Here is a 26,008-nt window from a genome sequence, read left to right as displayed (position 1 = left end):
CCATATCCACTTGCATTCTGATTGCAAAAGCCTCTTTTTACATCTCGTCCTCGCATATCAGTATTGATGTGATCTATTCCCTTCACTCTCACAAGTCTAGAGTTACACGCATGATGTAGGTGAAAATGTTGTGGAATCGTCTTCAGCTGTTCCATATCCTCTACTGTTCTGGCATTTTCAATGTCTCTAACATGTTCTCTTACGCGAAAGCGCAATTCTCGGGTTCTCATGCCAATATACATTTTAGGGCAAGGGTAAGTTGCATGATAGATCACACCTGTAGTGCCACATGTAATTGCCCATGTGATCTTAACATTTTTCAACCCACTTGAGTCAACAAAACCTTGAGAGCGTTCAATATTAGGGCAACTAATACAGTCGCCGCAAGGGTTACAACCCCACTTAGGACCAATCTTTCCAAAACATTTACCCGGTTTTTCCACTGTTCGGTAACTGTGCACTATTGCGTCACGTAAAGAACGCGCTCTACATGCTGCAATAGCAAGATATTTGGTAGTACTTTCTGTAGAATTGGATCATTGAGGAGCATCGGCCAAAATTTGTTTGAGGTGTCCCTCATTTCTGACCAAATGATACGTGTTCGTAAATCTTACCTTAGGAGAAATTCCTTATGTTTAGTTACAGTTTGTAATAGCTGTGCACGAGGGGGAGCTGTGCACGTGGTCGTCAATAGGCTTTATTAACATTGCGGCGGCTGCAGCCCTGTTGAGCAAGTCTCCTTCTTAACTCAGTCGTGCGGTATTTGAAATCTTCATGAGTTGAACACATTTTCTTAACACGCAGTAATCGTCCAGTTTGTATAGCTTCGATGGTGTGGCGGGGATGTGAAGACGTGGCGTGAAAAAATGAGTTTGTTGATGTCTCTTTACGATGCAAATCTGTCTGGAGACAACCATTATGGTTCCTTTTAATTAGTATGTCCAAAAAAATCTATCTCAACGTGATTCCACTTGCATGTTAATTTAATGTTACGTGTATTATAGATAAATACACTGATGAATTCAATGAATTCATCCGAAGTCCCCTGCCAGATCATGAAGATGTCATCAGTGAACGGGCCCAGAAAAGGAGCTGGTTCATTGATATCTCATGATCTGGCAGGAATAGGTCCCTCTCCCACAGCCCCAGGAACAGGTTGGCATATGAGGGTGTACAGGCTGCCCCCATTGCCGTGCCCTGGAGTTGCAGGTAGAAGGACCCATTGAACGTGAAAAAATTGTGTTTGAGAACAAAGTCCGATAGGGTTAGCAACAACTCTGAAAAGTTTTCCCATATTGCTCATATGCAAAAAGGTGGCCACTGCATGCAACCCATCCGAATGCTGGATGCCGATATATAGTGACTCAATGTCACAAGTTACCAAAATATGTCTGTCATCTAAATGAATCTCTTCAATTTTCAACAACAAATCTGCAGAGTCGCACAGATACGAAGGTAGACATTCCACTAATGGTTTTAAATGGTGGTCGACCCATCTGCACACCTTCTGAGTTAACCCCCCCGGTACACAATATAATTGGCCTACCTGGAAAGTCCTTATGAATTTTGGGTAGTAGAAAAGGCGTCTGTATCGTTGGCTCAGTCACAATCAGTGCCTCCATTAGGGACTTGGAGAGGACTCCGGGATCCATACCATCTTGTAGAATGTGGATCATCTTTGCTCTAAAGGATAATAAAGAATTGTATGTTCTACAACAAGTGGAGTTTTTTTTATTTAGTTTTTTTTTAATTGATGTATTTTTTATTTTTCCAAACATTACAAACAAGCGAACAACAATTCAACAAAATGTCCCATGGCAATAGCATCTCTGAACACTTATATCATTATTTTGCATATTATATAATCTACAATTTGTATAAATTACTTCAAATGATCCTAGTTGGAGCGAGGACAGAATTAGAGATTTTACCCCAAAGACAAATTGAAAAAGTGTCAATATTCATAGGAAATGAAACACACTAAATAAACCATAAAGAAGGGGGAAGGGAAGTATAGGGGGGAGGGGGAAGAGGATGGACACGTGTATCCCCATCGTTACCGCGATTCAATACAGATATTTAAGGAATCAGATCATGATTGGTGTCACGCCAGACAGCTGATGTTCCAGATACCAAGTTGTGGAGCCAAAGCATGCAATCAGTTTTTGTTTTACATGAAGTGGTAAGAGAGGTATAAAGTTCTCCCACAACTCAAAAAAGGCTTCAGTTTTGTGCTCTTTTCGATGGGAGGATTCCACCCAATCCATTCGGAAAAGATAAGATATATTTTCTAGGGAAATACGATGTGTGAGGTGTATTATTTATCCAAACCTGGAGAATGGCCTTCCTAGCAGCCGCAGAGACATAGTATAACAGTTGTTTGTGATGTTTCGGGATAAAGAGCATGGAAGGTGGCAGTATCCCAAAGAGACCCCACTTTTGGGTTGAGGGGCATGGTATGGACAGGGTGTTCGACACAAAATATTGTATCTTTCGCCAAAAGTCAACAATAGTTGGGCATAACCAGAGACAATGTAATTGCGGTTCTCCACACTTTAAACACGAATGGTCAGAGGAGTTACCCATGAGAAAGCCCCTATAAGGGGACACGTCAGCCCTATGGGCTATTTTAAAAGACATCTCCCAGGACATGGCTGATGGGAGGTATTTGGCAGCCATAGTTACAGATGATAGGACATCGTCATGAGTTATTTGATCTAAGTGGTCAACCCAGTAAGATACGCCTGATCTCGATTTAGTGTAGTCCAATAGTTGTCTTAAAACGTTATAATAGGTAGTGATTAGTCTTTTTCGGCATTGATGAGATGGAGTTAAGTGACAGAAGAAGTCATCCCAGTCTTGATCTTGTAAGTGTCTAATGACTACAGGCCTGCAGGTAATAAAATGGGTGTTGGCCCAAAAAATCATATTGTATACGTAGTTCATTAAATGAGTATGGAGGACGAGTGAGCATGTTAGTTATCTGATTAATACATGTCAACCCCTCCCCCCCAACCCATCCACGAAAAAACACATGGGGGTTGGCATTTTGGAAGTCAAAGTTATGGACCCAAGGAAGAAGTAGGAAAAATCTAGGGTTTAAACCTAAGTGTTGTCTGACCTTGGTCCATGTCTTCCAGGAGGACATGACTAGGGGGTTAGCCCGTTCATCAGGTGATAGAGCCTTGTAGGGAGTGTGTAAGAGGCATGTTAAGGAAATGGGTTTTGAAAATTGTTGGTCCAATGTAGAATCAGAAAAGCAGGAGCTATCAGTTATCCAATCTCCAATCACTTGTAGTTGAGCTGCCATATTGTATAAGTGAATCTGTGGAAAATTAATCCCTCCATTTTCATGTTGTTGCTGCAATATGCATAGGCTCACTCTTGGTCTCTTTTGGTTCCAAATGTAGCCTCGAAAGAGAGTATTCAGCCGCCTAACGTCAACTGGTCTCATGTATATAGGCAAGGGTTGTAGTAAGTATAACAATTTAGGGAAGACAACCATTTTTAATAGATTAGCCCTACCTAAAAATGATAGAGTAAAGTGCCTCCAAGCCATGAGTTGGGATTTCAAATGTGCAATAATGGGATTAAGGTTTCGTTGATATAAATTTGATGGTTGTCTCGTGATGCGTACCCCCAAATAGGGAATGTAATCAGAGTTCCATTTAAATGCATGCTTCGAAGACGAGAGTGGCCTGGAGGGACCCTTAAGAATTAGGGCTTCTGATTTTTGTAGATTGATCTTGAAACCTGACAGGGCACCATAAATTGGGATATCCTGGAGGATTGGTTGTAAAGTAGAGGCAGGGTTAGATATGAAGAACAAAATATAATCTGCAAATGCCGATAGTTTAATTTGAGAATCTCCAATTTGTATGCCTTGAAAACATGCTAGGGACTGGAGATGACGTAGAAGTGGATCTAGGGACAAATTAAACAGTAACGGTGAGAGAGGGCATCCCTGACGCGTATCCCTGAAAATTGAGATAGGAGGTGAGTTAAGCCCATTGATGGTAAGGGATGTGGTAGAGCAGGCCTGTGAGCATGAAAGGAATGTTAGAAAGCGGTCTCCGAAGGCCCGGGACTGCAACACCGCTGTGAGAAATGGCCATGAAAAAGAGTCAAACGCCTTTTCCGCGTCAAGTTCCAGCAGCATGGTCACTGGGGAGGAGGGGTCTAGTGCAGACACCGTGGCTGCTACAGCCTGATGGATACCTTTAGTGGAATGGCTATTCCTTAAGAAACCCAGTTGGGTTGGGGCAATGATTGGTCCAAACATGGTTTGGAGGCGGTCGGCCAAAATCTTTGTTAGGAGCTTATAGTTTTGGTTTAAAAGGGAAATCGAGCGATATGAGGAAAGGAGGGTTGGATCCCTGTCAGGTTTGGGAAGCAATATGGTCCTGGACTCATGAAAGTTAGGCAGGTCAATCTCCCCACTAAATATGGCTTGTAAGGTCCTCGTCAATGTCGGTGTAATATCTGGCAAAAGTTTGTAGTATTCAGCCGATAGGCCGTCAGGACCCAGCGTTTTATTATTGTGTAGCTTAGAGATTGCTAAAGCAACCTCCGCCTCCGTGATATCACTATTTATAAAGTGGAGTTTTTTTAATTGGCGATTTGCTTCATAAATATACATCTGGCGTGGCCAAAATACCACATTTCTGCCTTTATCGGCAGGTTTTACTACCACATCATGCCATGATATAATCCTCTCCAAGCTCTCTCTCTGTCTCTCTCTGTCTCTCTCTCTGTCTCTCTCTCTGTCTATCTCTCTCTGTCTGTCTCTCTCTCTGTCTCTCTCTCTGTCTCTCTGTCTGTCTCTCTCTCTGTCTCTCTCTCTGTCTCTCTCTCTGTCTCTCTCTCTGTCTCTCTCTCTGTCTCTCTCTGTCTCTCTCTCTCTCTCTGAACTCGTCAGATTGTCATTCTTAATTTTCCTTGGAATGTTTTGCTAATCTTCAGAGACTAATTTGACAAAAAGATCTACTGCGGGGCAAATAGACAACGGGGGGGATTTTGTAGATTTGGTTCTAATACAGATATGAATCTTACCTTCTGATATTCCCTCTTCTTGGTGAAAGAGTTTCTCAAATATTTGCAATGTTTCTCGTTCCTCAACTGTCACAAATAAATCGTCTTCCTCTTTAAAATACCATTTCTTAAAGATCAAAGATTGTGCATAACATTGCAGATCTTTTACTGCTGAGAAAAGATCAAAACAGGAGGCGGGAGAAAAGGTCAAGACTTTGTCCAACAGTGTGATGTCACCTATAGATAATTGATGCATAGAAATGTTAATGACCTTCTTGTGATGTCTTGGATTTTGTTCCAATCCCTTATTCATTTTTCTCCTACTGTTGGACGACTGATTTTAGTATCTTGGTAAGTCACGGGTAGACCTCACGCTACTACATAATGTCATATCATGGTGACCGCTCTGTGATGACAAAGATCACATAGAAGAGGAAAGACTCAGTGATTCACCATCTTGTCTCCGATTCCATCAATATATTTTCTTCTGTTGAAAATCATTATTATCACATATCAATTTCTTTGTTTTTCTGCGCTCCATTTCTTTTCTCCAGACGAGGCATTGTTGATCCAATTGCATTTTAAATGTGTCTAAATTCTCTTTGGACATCTCTGCTTTTAATTTTTGCTGGATCTTTTCCAGCTCGTTATCCCTGTTTTCTAATGAGGTGTTATTGAGTCCAATAAGACGCTCCATCACTTTAAATGAACACGCACTGCAGTTCTCCTCCCATTTAGATGAAAAATTCACATCTTCAGTTGGAAATGATGGGAAAACTTGTATGCGTAACCCCCTCGGTATAAGGTTCCGTTGGAGATAATTTGCTAGGAATGCTCGGTTCCACCAAACTTTCATTCTTTTATTTACAAGGCTTTTGAAGGAGTTCTGTGGCTCGCTAATATTTCTCTGACTGACAACACCTGTGGCTGTGGAGTCATCTTTAACCAGCCATGACTGTTCTCTGGCTCGAAAATCCATAGTTGGGTTTCTGGCACTATCTGTAAAAGTACAGAGAACAAACTGATAAATAATCCAAAAAGACAGCGAGGATCTGAAATCCCAAATGCAGGTGCACGGCATTTATTACTAGTAAGGGGGGATCCTAGGGTGAAGTCCTGAGCACATCAATATATATATATGTATAGAAGGTAGAAATTCGAGGCACTCACCGCTGTTTCTGTAACTCCCGACCATGTCATCAAGAAGTGACCGGGAAGCAGCATGAGCACAAAAAGCTAGCACTGGGTTTGGGGGCAGCGGCGGATCATCGTTAGGAAAGCTCGGGCAGCCGACCAAGGCTCCCAGGGGGCCCATGGCTGCCAGGCCCATAACATTTATTGGCTGGGCTGCACGGGCCCCCTCAAGCCCATTGGCGCCTAGCACTGGAGGGGGCCCCGATGCTAGCGACAGCCACATTCACATGTATCTGTATCCTCAGGACGCAGATATGAATTAATGATATAGGCTGCAGGCCAAGTTAGGACTGCAGCCTCTAAGGTGCTGGGAAGACTCCCTGGGCAGGCTGCCGTGATGACGTAACTGCATCACGCTGGTATGAGCATGCGTTCTGCCTGGAGACAGTGCAGCGCACCGTCCGTCGCGGGAACGGGGCAAGGTAAGTACAATGTTTTGTTTTGGAGGGCTATGTGGCAATATACAGGGGGGTGATTGCTGTGTAGCTCTACATACAAGGGGAGGGGGGATATGTGGCACTATATACAAGGGGAGAGGGGGCTGTGTGGCACTATATACAAGGGGAGGGGCTATGTGTGTGAAGCTATCTACAGGGGCTGTGTGTGTGTGGCGCTATCTACTGGGACTGTGTGTGTGACTATCTACAAGGGCTGTGTGTGATGCTATCTACTGGGGCTGTGTGTGTGACTATCTACAGGGGCTGTGTGTGGCGCTATCTACAGGGGCTGTGTGTGTGGCGCTATCTACAGGGGCTGTGTGTGTGGCGCTATCTACAGGGGCTGTGTGTGTGGCGCTATCTACAGGGGCTGTGTGTGTGATGCTATCTACAGGGACTGTGTTTGTGGCGCTATCTACAGGGGCTGTGTGTGTGGCACAATCTACAGGGGGCTGTGTGTGGTGTTATCTAAAGGGGGCACTGTGTATGTGGTGCTTTACTTTACATTCTGTGAGTCACTAGATTTATAGAAGAACGACAATTTAAATATAAGGACTTACCAGGTTAGGTAAATAGTTAGGCGCCATAAGCAAGTATCCAATGCGCCCCGCTATATGTAAGTAACACAGCAAAACTTCATATGATCATGAAAAACTGAGAGGAAAAGAAGTCATATCGCCACAAATAGAGTATAAAAATAGCAAAATTTTATTAGGACATACAATACATAAATATTGTTACAGATAAAATTCAAAGATGGATCCGAATAAAAGAAGGGAAAAGCAGTGCGGTAGCTTCAAAAATATTGAAGGTTGGAATATAAGGCCCACTGTGGACACACAGAATCTGGTACGAAAACACTTCCTAGTGTGAATCACACGTGACAACGTCTAGCTCATATACTGTCTGCACACATAATAAACTAGTAATGACGAGCAGCGGAATTGGGAATTAATCATAACACCAAGTCAGTACAAGTGGCCCTAATGCTTGTGACATCACTAGAAAATAGTATTTAGGTGTCTATAATTAATTTGCGCTTTGCAGAGGTAGGTGAGAAGAATCTGAACCAAGGTGCCAGAGTAAAAATAGAGCTGCCAGAGACGCAGTCCAATGTATCTGGTCCGTGTGAAATCACATTGAGTCAAGTATGGAGAGTATAATGGTGGGCTTACCCATAAAGATGAATGTAGTTAGGCCCCGCACTGCAGCCTGAAAGGTGTTGCGCCCCGACGCGCGTTTCGCCAATATGGCTTCCTCAGGGGGTAGTGTATTGTGAGGTACGGTGTCGAGTTTTATATATGGTTCCATTAATCAAAAAGTATGTGGTTCCGGTGTCAGTCCTCTCGTTCTGGTCTACGGCGCATGCGCGGGAACCTAGCCTGAGCCGCGAGATCCCCGTCCCCTGTTCGTCACGCTCCCACGGACGTATAGACGACAGAGGAACGGGGCGAGGCTCCAAGGTTCAACTACGGCATTCGCAAACCCCAGGACATATGGAAATATTGAGGTACGTGTATGAACGTGTACTGTTGTATAAGAATGTGAGTATGATCAGCAATCAAAAGAGGAATGAAGATGTGTTGATGTTTGTACCGAAGGCATCAAATGAAAGGGTGAATGAGAAGGATATGAAGAATGAAGTATGTGAGACATAAGATAGCATTAGTGATGTAGTATGACCAATATAATCGAAATAGACCATTGCAACTGGTGGTAGATAAAAGTGCAGATATATATCAAACAATAGGATATAATAATACAAAAAATTGAATACTATTAAGATAGTAAATTAATAGGAAAAACAAAAAAAGGGGGGGGGAAAGGGGGAGGGGGTGAAAGGGGAAACTGATACCAGGGGAGACTAATATAATACAAGTGAAAAGAGAAGATCATGAATAACATGAAAGTACGACGCATATGATATATATATATTATTGCGAGCAGTGAAGGACAAAAAACAAAAAACAAACGGCATAATGGATTATTATGTGTCAGAAGGTGACAATCGAGTGAAATTACAGAATGAATCTAAACCACATACGTAATTGAAAAGACATATGGTGTACTATAAATCAGTAGAGTGAACAGAAGATGAATAAATGAACAGTTCAAATGGATAAGTTCATTGTCCGGAGGGGTTGATTGATGTCTCATAGATATAGTTCCATGATGTTTCGGAGGAACAGCACTTAAGGAATCGCTCGATCTAGACACAATACTGCAGAAAAGAACAGGCATTAATAACTATTAAAAACACATAAAACCTGAAAAGGAAAGTTAGTATAGGAGGGATTTATAGGCAAAGTCATATTGCGTACCAACAAGGTAACAGGAATCTTACAGAAAAGCCGAGAAACTTAAATTTTCATTGAGCCCATGTGGGGTCATGGTGCCCAGTGTAATGATCCACCTGCACTCTTTTTGTGCAAGTATTTTTTTGATATCCCCACCTCTGACACCACAATGAATACGGTCGATGCCCCTAACTCGAAAGGTTCTAGGGTCACATCCATGTTTTAGTTTAAAGTGTCTTGGTATGGTTTTTAGGGTCGTCAGGTCCACTACATCTCTTGCTGCGGATATGTCCCGTACATGTTCCCTCACCCTTAACTTTAGTTGTCTGGAGGTTTGGCCCACATAGACCATAGGGCAGTCGCATGTAGCATAATATATCACGTGAGTGGTATTGCACGAGATATATTGCAAGATTTTAAAACGTCTGTCCGTCTTTACAGAATCAAAGTGTGTGGTCCGCAAGATATTTGGGCATGCTATGCAGTCACCGCAGGGAAAGCAGCCCTGGGCGGGGCCTCTAGCCGAGAAAGGATTCTGTCGTTTAGGGACATAATGGCTCTGTATAAGGATGTCCCTCAAGTTCCTGCTTCTTCTTGCAGTCATTTGGGGATATGGGGGTAGAGCTGTAGTTAGTGTTGTTTCCAGCTGTAAGATGGGCCAGTGTCTTTCCAGGATTTCTCTCATTAGTTGCCACTGATTATTGTGAGTCGAGATAAATCTGATCACATCAGGTGTTTTTTCTTTCTGTTCTGGGGGTGGTGGGTAGAGTAGTTCTTTCCGTGCCACCCTCCTAGCCCGATTGTAGCCCTGTTTAATACAGCGATGGCTGTACCCCCTTTCTTTAAAATGTTCCCTTAAGTCTTGAGCCTGATTTTCAAAACTGGAGTCCGAGGAGCAGATCCGCCTCATCCTCAGAAATTGACCAACCGGGACAGCTTTGACTGTAGAATAGGTGTGTGCTGATGTGGCATGTAAAAGGGAGTTGACCGACGTCTCTTTTCTGTAGACGTCGGTCTGTAATCTTCCCTCTGGATCTGATGTGATGGTTATGTCCAGAAAGTTCACCTTTTGTCTGTCATGGTCAAATGTCAGTTTAATATTCCAATTATTAATATTCAAATTCTGCATGAAATTCACAAGTTGTAATTCAGTTCCCTGCCAGATAATGAAGACGTCATCAATGTAACGTAACCAGCACAGCACATGGTTGTCGGCGTAGGCGCCGTCACCATGCACAACCCGTCTCTCCCAGAGGCCCAAAAACAGGTTGGCATATGACGGCGCGCACGCCGCCCCCATGGCCGTGCCTTGTTTTTGAACATAAAAGGAATCTTTGAAGACAAATAGATTATGCGTGAGGATGAACTCCAATAGAACCACTATCAGATCGCATAGATGGCTGTCCCGGTTGCTCATGCTAAGGAAGAAGCGGACCGCCTCAATGCCATTGTGATCCCAACCTTTTACCTCCTTCCCAAAATTCATAAGGATATTAGGGATCCTCCAGGTCGCCCCATAGTGTCAGGGATTGGCAGTCTATGTGAACCAGTATGCAAATTCATTGACTTCTACTTGAAACCCCTAGTGGAGTGTCTACCATCACACGTAAAAGATACCACGGAGGTACTTAAAAGAATTGATGGAATATATTTGGAGGGGGACATGCTACTGGTCACAGCAGACGTGGAATCCCTGTACACGTGTATTAGACATCACGATGGCATTGAGGCGGTCCGCTTCTTCCTTAGCATGAGCAACCGGGACAGCCATCTATGCGATCTGATAGTGGTTCTATTGGAGTTCATCCTCACGCATAATCTATTTGTCTTCAAAGATTCCTTTTATGTTCAAAAACAAGGCACGGCCATGGGGGCGGCGTGCGCGCCGTCATATGCCAACCTGTTTTTGGGCCTCTGGGAGAGACGGGTTGTGCATGGTGACGGCGCCTACAACCATGTGCTGTGCTGGTTGCGTTACATTGATGACGTCTTCATTATCTGGCAGGGAACTGAATTACAACTTGTGAATTTCATGCAGAATTTGAATATTAATAATTGGAATATTAAACTGACATTTGACCATGACAAACAAAAGGTGAACTTTCTGGACATAACCATCACATCAGATCCAGAGGGAAGATTACAGACCGACGTCTACAGAAAAGAGACGTCGGTCAACTCCCTTTTACATGCCACATCAGCACACACCTATTCTACAGTCAAAGCTGTCCCGGTTGGTCAATTTCTGAGGATGAGGCGGATCTGCTCCTCGGACTCCAGTTTTGAAAATCAGGCTCAAGACTTAAGGGAACGTTTTAAAGAAAGGGGGTACAGCCATCGCTGTATTAAACAGGGCTACAATCGGGCTAGGAGGGTGGCACGGAAAGAACTACTCTACCCACCACCCCCAGAACAGAAAGAAAAAACACCTGATGTGATCAGATTTATCTCGACTCACAATAATCAGTGGCAACTAATGAGAGAAATCCTGGAAAGACACTGGCCCATCTTACAGCTGGAAACAACACTAACTACAGCTCTACCCCCATATCCCCAAATGACTGCAAGAAGAAGCAGGAACTTGAGGGACATCCTTATACAGAGCCATTATGTCCCTAAACGACAGAATCCTTTCTCAGCTAGAGGCCCCGCCCAGGGCTGCTTTCCCTGCGGTGACTGCATAGCATGCCCAAATATCTTGCGGACCACACACTTTGATTCTGTAAAGACGGACAGACGTTTTAAAATCTTGCAATATATCTCGTGCAATACCACTCACGTGATATATTATGCTACATGCGACTGCCCTATGGTCTATGTGGGCCTAACCTCCAGACAACTAAAGTTAAGGGTGAGGGAACATGTACGGGACATATCCGCAGCAAGAGATGTAGTGGACCTGACGACCCTAAAAACCATCCCAAGACACTTTAAACTAAAACATGGATGTGACCCTAGAACCTTTCGAGTTAGGGGCATCAACCGTATTCATTGTGGTGTCAGAGGTGGGGATATCAAAAAAATACTTGCACTAAAAGAGTGCAGGTGGATCATTACACTGGGCACCATGACCCCACATGGGCTCAATGAAAATTTAAGTTTCTCGGCTTTTCTGTAAGATTCCTGTTACCTTGTTGGTACGCAATATGACTTTGCCTATAAATCCCTCCTATACTAACTTTTCTTTTCAGGTTTTATGTGTTTTTAATAGTTATTAATGCCTGTTCTTTTCTGCAGTATTGTGTCTAGATCGAGCGATTCCTTAAGTGCTGTTCCTCCGAAACATCATGGAACTATATCTATGAGACATCAATCAACCCCTCCGGACAATGAACTTATCCATTTGAACTGTTCATTTATTCATCTTCTGTTCACTCTACTGATTTATAGTACACCATATGTCTTTTCAATTACGTATGTGGTTTAGATTCATTCTGTAATTTCACTCGATTGTCACCTTCTGACACATAATAATCCATTATGCCGTTTGTTTTTTGTTTTTTGTCCTTCACTGCTCGCAATAATATATATATATCATATGCGTCGTACTTTCATGTTATTCATGATCTTCTCTTTTCACTTGTATTATATTAGTCTCCCCTGGTATCAGTTTCCCCTTTCACCCCCTCCCCCTTCCCCCCCCCCCTTTTTTTGTTTTTCCTATTAATTTACTATCTTAATAGTATTCAATTTTTTGTATTATTATATCCTATTGTTTGATATATATCTGCACTTTTATCTACCACCAGTTGCAATGGTCTATTTCGATTATATTGGTCATACTACATCACTAATGCTATCTTATGTCTCACATACTTCATTCTTCATATCCTTCTCATTCACCCTTTCATTTGATGCCTTCGGTACAAACATCAACACATCTTCATTCCTCTTTTGATTGCTGATCATACTCACATTCTTATACAACAGTACACGTTCATACACGTACCTCAATATTTCCATATGTCCTGGGGTTTGCGAATGCCGTAGTTGAACCTTGGAGCCTCGCCCCGTTCCTCTGTCGTCTATACGTCCGCACTGCGCCTGCTCTGTTCCCATGGACACGCGTCCCCGGGGGCACGCAGGCGCAGTGGGAGCGTGACGAACAGGGGACGGGGATCTCGCGGCTCAGGCTAGGTTCCCGCGCATGCGCCGTAGACCAGAACGAGAGGACTGACACCGGAACCACATACTTTTTGATTAATGGAACCATATATAAAACTCGACACCGTACCTCACAATACACTACCCCCTGAGGAAGCCATATTGGCGAAACGCGCGTCGGGGCGCAACACCTTTCAGGCTGCAGTGCGGGGCCTAACTACATTCATCTTTATGGGTAAGCCCACCATTATACTCTCCATACTTGACTCAATGTGATTTCACACGGACCAGATACATTGGACTGCGTCTCTGGCAGCTCTATTTTTACTCTGGCACCTTGGTTCAGATTCTTCTCACCTACCTCTGCAAAGCGCAAATTAATTATAGACACCTAAATACTATTTTCTAGTGATGTCACAAGCATTAGGGCCACTTGTACTGACTTGGTGTTATGATTAATTCCCAATTCCGCTGCTCGTCATTACTAGTTTATTATGTGTGCAGACAGTATATGAGCTAGACGTTGTCACGTGTGATTCACACTAGGAAGTGTTTTCGTACCAGATTCTGTGTGTCCACAGTGGGCCTTATATTCCAACCTTCAATATTTTTGAAGCTACCGCACTGCTTTTCCCTTCTTTTATTCGGATCCATCTTTGAATTTTATCTGTAACAATATTTATGTATTGTATGTCCTAATAAAATTTTGCTATTTTTATACTCTATTTGTGGCGATATGACTTCTTTTCCTCTCAGTTTTTCATTTATAGAGAATCTGTCTCCTCTCCTGACATGTTTTTTATAGGAAATCCTTGTCTTTCACAAAATATCTTTGTGCAGTCCAGGACTGATAGACAAATGTGTTTTACCATTCCCCTTGTCAGGAGGATGTGTCCCTGCACAGTGTGATACTGTCAGTATGTAGGGACGCAGCCCTTTGACAAGGGGAATCGTAACACCCATCTGTTAATGCTTGCACAAAAAGGTAGTGTTAACAATAGTTGCGGCGCGGCAGGGCGGCGGAGGAGTAGGGGGGCCTAAGTTTGGGTAACAGCCCAGGGCCTATGGCCTACTTAATCCGCCACTGTTTAGGGGGCCTCGTTCTGGAGATAGGCGCCGGTCACAGAGGTGGGACTCCCATCTATCTGACATTTATGACATATCCTGTGGAGATGTCATAAATGTCCTTCATGGGAAAACCCCTTGAAGGGGATAGACAAATCTTACCTGTCCATACAGAAGTGACATTAATACATTGGGAGGAGCTTTTAGTTGCCGGTTAGTTGTCCGTTCTATGATGGTTGGAAACCGAACAGTTTCTATGGCGATGACGTAACATGGGAGCCCTGCATGTTGTCCAGTGGGAGCGGAGTCTGTTTAGAAAGAGAGAAATCCAATATTTATTATAATATTACAGGAAAATGTATAGTAGGGGATAATGTTTTATCCATACCACCTTAAAAATCCTGATTAGAGAGCGGACCCTGTCCCATATATACATATAACTGAACAGTACATTATATACAGTATATATGAGGACAGTAAGGAGGGAGTACAGTATATACAGTGAGGACATGCTCCATATATACATATAACTGAACAGTACATTATATACAGTATATATGAGGACAGTAAAGAGGGAGTGCAGTATATACAGTGAGGACATGCTCCATATATACATATAAGTGAACAGTACATTATATACATTATATATGAGGACAGTAAAGAGGGAGTACAGTATATACAGTGAGGACATGCTCCATATATACATATAAGTGAACAGTACATTATATACAGTATATATGAGGACAGTAAAGAGGGAGTACAGTATATACAGTGAGGACACGTCCCATATATACATATAAGCGAACAGTACATTATATACAGTATATATGAGGACAGTAAAGAGGGAGTACAGTATATACAGTGAGGACACGTCCCATATATACATATAAGTGAACAGTACATTATATACAGTATGAGGACAGTAAAGAGGGAGTACAGTATATACAGTGAGGACACGTCCCATATATACATATAACTGAACAGTACATTATATACAGTATATATGAGGACAGTAAGGAGGGAGTACAGTATATACAGTGAGGACACACTCCATACATATAACAGAACAGTACATTATATACAGTATATATGAGGACAGTAAAGAGGGAGTGCAGTATATACAGTGAGGACACGTCCCATATATATACATACAACTGAACAGTACATTATATACAGTATATATGAGGACAGTAAGGAGGGAGTACAGTATATACAGTGAGGACATGCTCCATATATACATATAACTGAACAGTACATTATATACAGTATGAGGACAGTAAAGAGTGAGTACAGTATATACAGCGAGGACACGTCCTATATATACATATAACTGAACAGTACATTATATACAGTATATATGAGGACAGTAAAGAGGGAGTACAGTATATACAGTGAGGACACGTCCCATATATACATATAAGTGAACAGTACATTATATACAGTATGAGGACAGTAAAGAGGGAGTACAGTATATACAGTGAGGACACGTCCCATATATACATATAACTGAACAGTACTTTATATACAGTATATATGAGCACAGTAAGGAGGGAGTACAGTATATACAGTGAGGACACACTCCATACATATATACATATAACAGAACAGTACATTATATACAGTATGAGGACAGTAAAGAGGGAGTACAATATATACAGTGAGGACACGTCCCATATATACATATAACTGAACAGTACATTATATACAGTATATATGAGGACAGTAAAGAGGGAGTACAGTATATACAGTGAGGACATGCTCCATATATACATATAAGTGAACAGTACATTATATACAGTATATATGAGGACAGTAAAGAGGGAGTACAGTATATACAGTGAGGACATGCTCCATACATATATACATATAACTGAACAGTACTTTATATACAGTATATATGATCACAGTAAGGAGGGAGTACAGTATATACAGTGAGGACACACTCCATACATATATACATATAACAGAACAGTACATTATATACAGTATATATGAGGACAGTAAAGAGGGAGTGCAGTATATACAGTGAGGACACGTCCCATATATATACATACAACTGAACAGTACATTATATACAGTATATATGAGGACAGTAAGGAGGGAGTACAGTATATACAGTGAGGACATGCTCCATATATACATATAACTGAACAGTACATTATATACAGTATGAGGACAGTAAAGAGGGAGCACAATATATACAGTGAGGACACGTCCCATATATACATATAACTGAACAGTACATTATATACAGTATATATGAGGACAGTAAAGAGGGAGTACAGTATATACAGTGAGGACACGTCCTATATATACATACAACTGAACAGTACATTATATACAGTATGAGGACAGTAAGGAGGGAGTACAGTATATACAGTGAGGACATGCTCCATACATATATACATACGACTGAGAAGTACATTTTGTTTCCGGACAGTCTGCAGGATATTTATGTAGTGGAGCCCCCAGCAAGGCACCACCGTTTTACAACCCCTCCGACCTGAATATGTGTAGATAAGGGACCCCAGCAGATCCCTTGTTAGGTCCATGTAGAAGCTCAAACACTTCATGGTCCTTAAGAATAAGATGGGGGTGATGCATTGTCACAGGCACAACTAGAGGTACAGGCCTGGTTATCCATATTTGTGCCCCCGAGTGGCCACTATTTTACCACTGATCTCTATAAAATGGCAAGATAATAGTGATTTTCCGGTTTCATGTAACTAGATGCTTAAATTTCGTATAATGAAAAGTTCGGCAACTTACTAATTCCTCAGCATTTTTAAGATATCTGTTTGGGGTCAGTGAATGGGAATATTCTTTTTTATATCCAGGAACATGCCTGATATTTCTCGCAGCTGATAGTTTGCTACAATTGGATCCATTCTAGGTCAGGATTTTCCTCACTGTTTCGGCTATTCATGCCCGCCGGCTTACTCTCTGCTCCGTAGAAGTTCCAGATTTGGGGGTGGGTTGTTGTTAAGGGCAGATGGGTGAAATGTCCCAGGCCCGCTTGCTTCATCATCTTGATACATACAAGCAGAGCAGCCCCAGGCTACTGCACATGCCCAAAAACGTCTTGTATTATTCCATGTGCAGCACTGGGTGGGTAGGGGGCAAGTGCCAAAAGAACGTTTACCCAACCGTGCACCACAGATAGAGGCTGCCATTGGGGTTGCATACGGTTTATTTACTTACAGACGCAAATCCTATAAACTTAGAAATTCACGCTACTGATGTCAGCTTTCTGTCATTTAACCACTGGGTGACATACATTTACAGCGCCATGCAGTTAGCACAAAGAACCGTAAATGTACAGTACTTGGATGGTACAGGGAAATAGCGTAGAACCCGGCACGTTACCCCTCAGTTGCTGTGGTCAATAGTGGGGCATCTACGTGGGTAAACAGATGGCGGGGGCTTCCTCTGTCACCATCAGCGCAATCGCAGGTTTCTGATAGGTGCCATGGCAACCGGGGGCCTAAACAAGGCTCCCAGGTCTGCCATGTGTGAATGCTTATAAAGCCATGCCATTATGTACTCAACGCCTTTGTTGCAGAAGTTTTGTTGCGTTACTGGTTGCCCTTGGATCCGACCAAAACCCATTCCTCTGGCTACGTTCGGGAAAAGACACATCCCGACCTTAGTATGGCTTTGTGGTCGCTTTCAATGTTCTCATGAACGCGCTTTATTTCGTTTGCACTCCGGAACATCCAATTATTCCCGAGTGCTTGGTGTGACTACCAGCCTGTAGCTGCAACTGCGCATGCGCAACAGTAGCGCTGCCCAAGTCCTCGCCTGCACCCGGGAACCGGCGACTGTTCCCGAGTGCTTCTACGAAACTTGCATTTCAGCAAGTCTGTATGTACCCGGGAACCGGCGACTGTTCCCAAGTGCTTATTCTAAACCTGTATTCCAGCGTGCGCTTCTGCTCATGCGCAGTCACATCGCTGTAGAGGATTGTATGTACCCGGGAACCGGCGACTGTTCCCAAGTGCTTATTCTAAACATGTATTTCAGCGTGCGCTACTGCTCATGCGCAGTCACATCGCTGTAGAGGACTGTATGCACCCGGGAACCGGCGACTGTTCCCAAGTGCTTATTCTAAACCTGAATTTCAGCGTGCGCTACTGCTCATGCGCAGTCACATCGCTGTAGAAGACGGTGTGTACCCGGGAACCGGCGACTGTTCCCAAGTGCTTATTCTAAACCTGTATTTCAGCGTGCGCTACTGCTCATGCGCAGTCACATCGCTGTAGAGGACGGTATGTACCCGGGAACCGGCGACTGTTCCCAAGTGCTTATTCTTAACCTGTATTTCAGCGTGCGCTACTGCTCATGTGCAGTCACATCGCTGTAGAGGACGGTATGTACCCGGGAACGCTAGAAACCAGCCTGATAATTAATAATAATATTAATTACCAGTCCTCTGATTCCTCCATTGCCGCTGAGGAGGATTCTATATTTTGCTTCTCTTCACTTATAGACATCTAGAAAAGAAAGAGGTGCTATAATACGTTCCTGGTATATGCTATAGATGTACTGGATCAGTAAAGAGATGTTAGTGTGCCTGGTTTCTCATAAAACTCAAATCATTTTTAAGGGGCAATTAAATCCGTTCTGGGGTACATTCTGCGGAGCCAAACTAGAGATCCCACCTCAAGTCTTCCTATCCAAGAGGTCGCACCGACCACCCCACCCTGACTAGAAGCCACAAGTATCATAGAATTGTCTCTGACCACAGCCCCTAAATTATTCACCAATCACACCAAAGATCAGATGTCTAGAAGAAATAGCGCTCTCCTTCACATCTGTATAACAGAAAACCATTCTACAATCTATTCAGTGGACCATTTACATCTCATTTATAACATGGGCCTAATTGTGGCCTAGAGAGGACACCAAATATCTAATATCATCCATCAGGAAAAATATTACACATTCAATAGAGACCTCACATGCGCCAAGTTAGGACACAAAGTGATATCACTAGTAGAGAAAATAGCCGAACACGGACTTGTGACTTCTGGCCAAATCACTAGAGAGGAAAAGAAAAGCAGACACGTCAACTAAACTGCGCCACTCACAGCAAAAATATTAAAACCCTGCCCACACAAACCCTACAAAAATGAGCCTTATTTCAGGGGAGACTTTCATGGACACAGCTGATAACCAGAAAGATTGTGTAACATACTGACAAACAAAATATACTGGCTCGATAACGTCATTGTCATTACACATAGGGATTTCTACATCAGGAACACCTCAAATAATGATGATATCTTGTTACTAGCCGGGATGTAAGGGGCGTCTGGCTGCAACATTTATCACCCCATTCATCGCTACCTTTAAAATGGTGGATCTGATCGCAAGTAGAGTGTCCTTCCTTACCCTGGCATTTTATAGGAGTTCTTCCCATCTTAGACATTTATGGCATACATCAGAGCTGGACCCGCATCCTGTGGACATGCCATAAATGTCTAAGATGGAAAAACCCCTTTAAGCTGCACACTCGTCTGTAATAGATGAAACACTACTCTATGGCCAGAGGTAGACAACTGACTGTTAGAACGTCCAAATGTCCTCAAGAATATCCTCCAAGAACAAGAACTCCAGAAGAAAACTCTTCTGCAAACAGCAACCAAACCGCATCTGACCGGGGAAATCCAACTCAAAATCACTTTATTACCAGAACTGTATGAATTATTTCTATCACACCTACTTTACTTAGTCATAATACTTTCTATAGGAGTTTTATCAACATTTCGGCCCCATTCACATGGCCGTGCCCATAATTACGGCCCGTGATTTTGGGCATGGCCAGCTGCCGATGGCCGCGGGCCGCAGTTTCGGGCCGTGCTCTCATACAAAGTATGGGAGCACGGCCCATAAAAAACGAAACGTAGGACATGCTCCATACTTCACGGCACGGTTCTACGGCACAGACAGCTATCCGTAGCAGTTCTGTTTTTTTACAGTCATGTGCATGGGGCCTTAAATTGTTACTAAACATAGTGACATGTCAGAAGTTTTGATCGGTGGGAGTCCTAGCACTGAGACCCCCCACTTATTGCTAAAATGAAGCAGCAGAAGCGGCAGGGTGAGCGATGTACTGCTTTGTTTCTGATCGTCTTCCCTCGGAAAGTTGAGCAAACGGTGTACAGACTCAAAGTTTCCATTTAGTCCGTACAACGCTCGCTCAGTTTTCCGTGGAAAGCCAATCAGAAACCATGCGGCACAGCACTCACCCAAGCGCTTCTGCCGCTTCGCTGTAGCAGTCGGTGGGGGTCTCAGTGCTGAGACCCCCACTGATCAAAACTTCTGCTATGTCACTTTGATATGTTAAAAGTTTAGTTACACTTTATCAGCCTCACACAAGACTAAAAACATACCTTTACCGAACTGCCCCATGGCAATCACAATACCTAAACGGCTCCAACGCCAGTCACAAAGTCCTATAAATTAATCAGTTCCGCGTTTTTTTCTGCCACCCATTGAATTCAATGAGGGGTCAGAGGCCGTGTGAACCGACCTGTGGAGCATTCACCATCTTGATTCTCTGAACTTGGAAATATACACCTATAAAAGAAAAAGAAGGAGGTGTGAGAATACATTCCTGGTAAATGCTATCGATTTCTATATAACGCTGATGTCTGTAAGAAATCCATGAAATAAGATGTTACTGCAGCGTGTGATCCTACAACTACAATCTATCCGGATACTTACCAGTCGCTGATACTAATCATAAAGGGGGCAATTTATTAACAATGGTGTTTTATACATCAGTCTTAATAGAAAAAAAATTGAACATAAAGTGCGACACATTTATTAAGAGGCAAAAGCATTTTAATAAATGTGTTGCATTTTTCTGCTGGGCCGTGCGGTAAAATTGTGCAGCAATGACCACACCATGCGCCATAGCATCCCTCCCACGTCTCCCATAACATAAAAAAACACATACTCACCTCACCGCTCTTCTTCTCCCCTCCATCTCGTCATCATTTCAGCGCCGCTCATACATAGTCGATGCTGAGAAGTGTCAGAGCCATATATGCAGGAGCGGATTACAATGAGGGAAATGTGGGCACTTGCCCAGGTCCCGAGGCTGAAGGGGGACCAGTTCGCCCCGGTTTTCCCGAACTGGTTGTTAAAATTACAGCTGGTTCAGAGAACCGGGGTGAAACAGGACTTCTTACCCAATTGTATCTGTGTCCTTAGGATGCAGATACAACTGATTACTATTGCACTGGCTTTTTTTCTGTGGGCAGCATTGGGGCAATATCTACAGGGCACTCTATTTACACTGGGCAATATCTACAGGGGGCATTTTGACTGGCGCGATCTACAGGGGGCAGTGTGACTGGCACTATTTACAGAGGGTATTGTGACTGGTGCTATCCACAGAGGTTATTGTGACGGTCATTATTTACAGAGGGCATTGTGACTGGCGCTATCTACAGGGGGCATTGTCACTGGCGCTATCTACAGGAGGCATTGTTAGTGTGTGTGGTGTTTTACTTTACAGTGTTTGACACAATTGAATTAATGGAGACAGAGTATGGAGCTATTATTTTCAGAGGCACAGAGTATAGTACTATTATAGTCAGGTGCATAGAGTGTGGCACCATGAGAATTTTATCTTCGTTTATAGGTGCGGAAATGTTGGAAAAGTGAGGAGCCGAAGACATCTGACCGGCAAACTCTGCAGAAATGGTCTGTGGCTGGGAGAAGTCATCATAGAGGTCTGGTCCCCATGGAGAAGAAAAGAGAAGAACAACGAAAAAGAATCGTCACATGTGAGTCACTCAATGTAAATGTTTATTCTCCGTGACTGATCAGTACTGTAGTCACACCCATTATCTCACTGCAGATCATACAGTATCGTTCCCTTTTGTGAAACAACAACTTCCAGCATATCCTAACCATTGTTCTGGCTATATTGGGAGCTGAAGTTTAAGGTCAAACAAACTTATATGGCAAGGGTTAAACTGAATTTGCAAATGATCTCTGTACCGAGCTGTATTTGTGCTCGTGCTATATTTATGCATTGAGCTTGGTTCTGGTGCTGTATATATGTACTGAGTTTTGTTCTGGTGCTGTATATATGTACTGAGTTTTGTTCTGGTGATGTATATATGTACTGCGTTTTGTTCTGGTGCTGTATATATGTACTGAGTTTTGTTCTGGTGCTGTATATATGTACTGAGTTTTGTTCTGGTGATGTATATATGTACTGAGGTTGGTTCTGGTTTTGTATTTATTTATTGAGCTTAGTTGTGGCACTGTATATATGTACTGAGCTTGTTTCTGGCAGGGTATATATGTACTGAGCTTGGTCCTGATTTTGTATTTATGTAATGAGCTTGGTTCTGGTGTTGTGTTGATGTACTGAGCTTGGTTCCGGAGCTGTATTTATGTACTGAGCTTTGTTTTTGTGCTGTATTTATGTACTGAGCTTGGTTCTGGTGCTGTATTTATGTACTGAGCTTGGCTCTGTTGTATATATGTACTGAGCTTGGATCTGGGGCTGTATATTTGTACAGAGCTTGGTTCTGGAGTTGTATTTATATTTAAATGATCTCTGTACCAAGCTGTATTTTTGCTGGTGCTGTATTTATGTATTGAGCTTGGTTCTGATGATGTACATATGTACTGAGGTTTGTTCTGGTGCTGTATATTTGTATTGAGCTTGGTTCTGGTGTTGTATTTATATTCAAATGATCTCTGTACCAAGCTGTATTTTTGCTGGTGCTGTATTTATGTATTGAGCTTGGTTCTGATGATGTACATATGTACTGAGGTTTGTTCTGGTGCTGTATATTTGTATTGAGCTTGGTTCTGATGATGTACATATATACTGAGCTTGGTTCTGGAGCTGTATTTATGTACTGAGCTTGGTTTTTGTGCTGTATTTATGTACTGAGCTTGGCTCTGTTGTATATATGTACTGAGCTTGGATCTGGGGCTGTATATTTGTACTGAGCTTGGTTCTGGTGTTGTATTTATATTTAAATTATCTCTGTACCGAGCTGTATTTTTGCTGGTGCTGTATTTATGTATTGAGCTTGGTTCTGATGATGTACATATGTACTGAGGTTTGTTCTGGTGCTGTATATTTGTATTGAGCTTGGTTTAGGTTTTGTACGTATGTACTGAGCTTGGTTCTGGAGCTGTATTTATGTACTGAGCTTGGTTCTGATGTTGTATTTATATACTGAGCATGGTTCTGGTACTGTATTTATGTGCGGAGCTTGGTTCTGCGGCTGTATATATGTACTGAGCTTGGTTCTGGTGCTGTATATATGTAGTGAGCGTGGTTCTGGGGCTGTATATATTTACCTTATCTTAAGGTAAAAATATATGTTAAATCTACTTTTACCTTAAGAGAAGGTAAGTGTGTACAGTAAAAACTAAACCCAAAAAAACATGGAGGAAGCTCAGTTTTCTCAAATTCAACCATTACATGGTACTTTAAATGGTGCCTAAAAAACTACAACTCCTCTCGCAAAAAAATAATCCTTCACACACCACTCCATTGACGTAAAAATAAAAAAGTTATGACTCTAGGAAGGTGAGTGACAAATGAAAAATGGCTTGGACTATAACCTCTTCAGGCCGAAGCCATTTTAATAGAGTTTGAGGGCTTATTTTTTATGGGAGGAGTTGTAGTTTCTATTAGTAGCATCTAAAGTACCATACAATGCACTGGTAAACGGGAAAAAAATTATTTGCGTGCTGAATTGGAAAAAACTGCGATCCCTTCATGGTTTTTTGGGTTTCGTTCTTACAGATTTCACCGTGCTCGTAAAAATGAAAACGGAACTACATGCTGTGGCTCAATACGATTGCGGAGATACCAATTTATATAGGTTTTCTTAAATGATACTACTTTCAAAGAAAAAAAAACTTTTTGTTAACATTTTTTTTTTTGTGTAGCCACATTCTAAGAGCCGTACGGTTTTTATTTTTTCATCGATTGAGCGGTGTGATGCGTATTTTTTGTGGGACGAGCTCAAGTTTTTATAGGTACCATTTTTTGGGTTCACTATGCGCGTTAAATAACGCTATTTTTTAATAGTTCAGAAACAGCTATACCAATTTTGTTGACTTTTTTTTATTTTTGACATTACATTAGAGGAAAACTGGGAAAAGGTGTTTTTTTTTACTTTTAATTTGTTCTTTTTTTCCTTACTAAAAACTATATTTCCCTTTTTTTTGCTAGGGGACATGAGCCAGCGATTGTTAGATCGCTGGTACAATACACTGCAATACTAATGTATTGCAGTATATTGTCATTTCCACAGGCTTCTGTTAAAGTGCAGCTATACGTTTAACAAACTTCTGACATGTCATAGTGACATGTCAGAAGTTTTGATTGGTGGAGGTCCAAGCACTGAGACCCCACCTATCGCTAAAAGTACGGAGCTGAAGCGCTCAGTACGGGCTCTTAGACTTTCCCCGATACATTGGTTTCCGGAAAAAGCCGAACAGACATGAAGCGGCTGAGCGCTCACACGAGAACTTCAGCTGCTTCATTCTAGCGATTAGTGGGGGTCTCAGTGCTCGGACCCCCACCAATCAAAACTTCTGACATGTCACTATGACATGTCAGAAGTTTCTTAAACGTTTAGCTACACTTTAAGCCCTGCCACATGCAGGGCTTAGGAGAGGCAGAGTGAAGGCAGTCTTGGGGGCCTTCATTAGGCCCTGGGCTGCCATGACAACCATAGTGACCCAGCGATCTCATTGCGGGTGGGGGTGACGAGCTGTCAGAGGGGGCCGCCCCCTCTTTTTAACACCTCAGATGCTGCCGTCGTGATTGACCACAGCATTTGAGGGATTAAACAGCCAGAAATCAGCGCGATCACTGTTTCTGGCCGTTAGTCCCGGGTGTCATCTGTAATACACAGCTGACAGCCGCAGCGTATGGTGCACGCACAGCGTGTGAGCGCTCCATACATCACCCCCCGCACTATGACATATCTGACACGTCATTTTGCGGGAAGCAGTTAAGGGTTGAACAACAGGAACTGGTTCTTTAAGGTTCTATTCTTGCACAGAAGATGATTTTTTCCGGAAACCCCAAACAATTTAAAGCTCCTGACCTCTTTAGGGTCCCAATGTATTCTGCTTTCTCTCTTCTGTAATGGCTCATTCTGCTTTTACAGAGAATTCTAAACTGTGCCAGATCTGCGAGGTCCAGCCTCTACCTTGCTATGCCCCATGGAGTGAAATACACGTTAGCGAGGAGCTGGCGTAGATTTCCACTATAATTGATGCCACTTTTCTGGGAGAATCATAATAAATTTGTTGGCTCAGTGGCCACGCCCCTTTCCCCTCGACCACGCCACATTTCTACAAAAGTGTGGAAAGTGGCACAAAAAAAAGAGCAAAAATTGCAATTTGCATAAAAAATGCGACTTTTAATCCCTTTTGCGACTTTTCTACGCCTGGCGTAGAAGAGTTGATAAATGCCCCCCCCCCCCTTAGTGTCTTATGTCTCTGTGTTCTTCTCCTGCCTGTCGTCCTCGCCTTCCTTACAGCTGTACTAGTGACTGGACCGTGAAGTAACAATCATTACCAGATAGAACGTCAGGTCCGCTCATTGTATAATATTACAACAGAGGATGAGGAACGTTTCTTGGGAAGGTCCTTGTATAAACATTACAAGTTGTAGAGTCATTTACTGCTTCACATAAGCTGAGAGACTTTCCTCCGGTTCTGTCCATATTTCATGGATTTCATGACTAGATGTCACATTAGAAAAGCTCTTAGCTGCCATATTTGCGCTCACTTATATATAAACACCGTCAGGGCCGGCCTTAGGTTGGATGGCGCCCTGTGCGGGATTCTCTTTTGCCGCCCTCCACAAACCAA

At 42.7% G+C, this 26,008-nt stretch overlaps 2 long non-coding RNA genes across 2 annotated transcripts in view; both read right to left on the bottom strand.

Annotated features, from left to right (window-relative positions):
- Positions 1-622: 622 nt before the first annotated feature.
- On the bottom strand, positions 623-5,137 carry LOC142704370 (uncharacterized). Its single transcript, XR_012867854.1, has 3 exons — positions 5,053-5,137; positions 1,547-1,683; positions 623-903 (listed from the first exon to the last, which is right to left on the bottom strand). It is a non-coding gene; the product is annotated as an uncharacterized LOC142704370 (long non-coding RNA).
- A 666-nt stretch (positions 5,138-5,803) lies between these two features.
- The window catches only part of LOC142704371 (uncharacterized), a 21,017-nt gene continuing 812 nt past the window's right edge, over positions 5,804-26,008 (bottom strand). The window contains exons 2-3 of the long non-coding RNA XR_012867855.1: positions 14,291-14,436; positions 5,804-6,030 (exon numbers count right to left, since the gene is read on the bottom strand). This is a non-coding gene — a long non-coding RNA (uncharacterized LOC142704371). The remainder of the gene's footprint in view (positions 6,031-14,290; positions 14,437-26,008) is intronic.

This window comes from Rhinoderma darwinii, unplaced genomic scaffold (genome assembly GCF_050947455.1).
Source record: "Rhinoderma darwinii isolate aRhiDar2 unplaced genomic scaffold, aRhiDar2.hap1 Scaffold_33, whole genome shotgun sequence".
NCBI lineage: Eukaryota > Metazoa > Chordata > Amphibia > Anura > Rhinodermatidae > Rhinoderma > Rhinoderma darwinii.
This window is presented reverse-complemented; position numbering and strand designations above follow the sequence as displayed.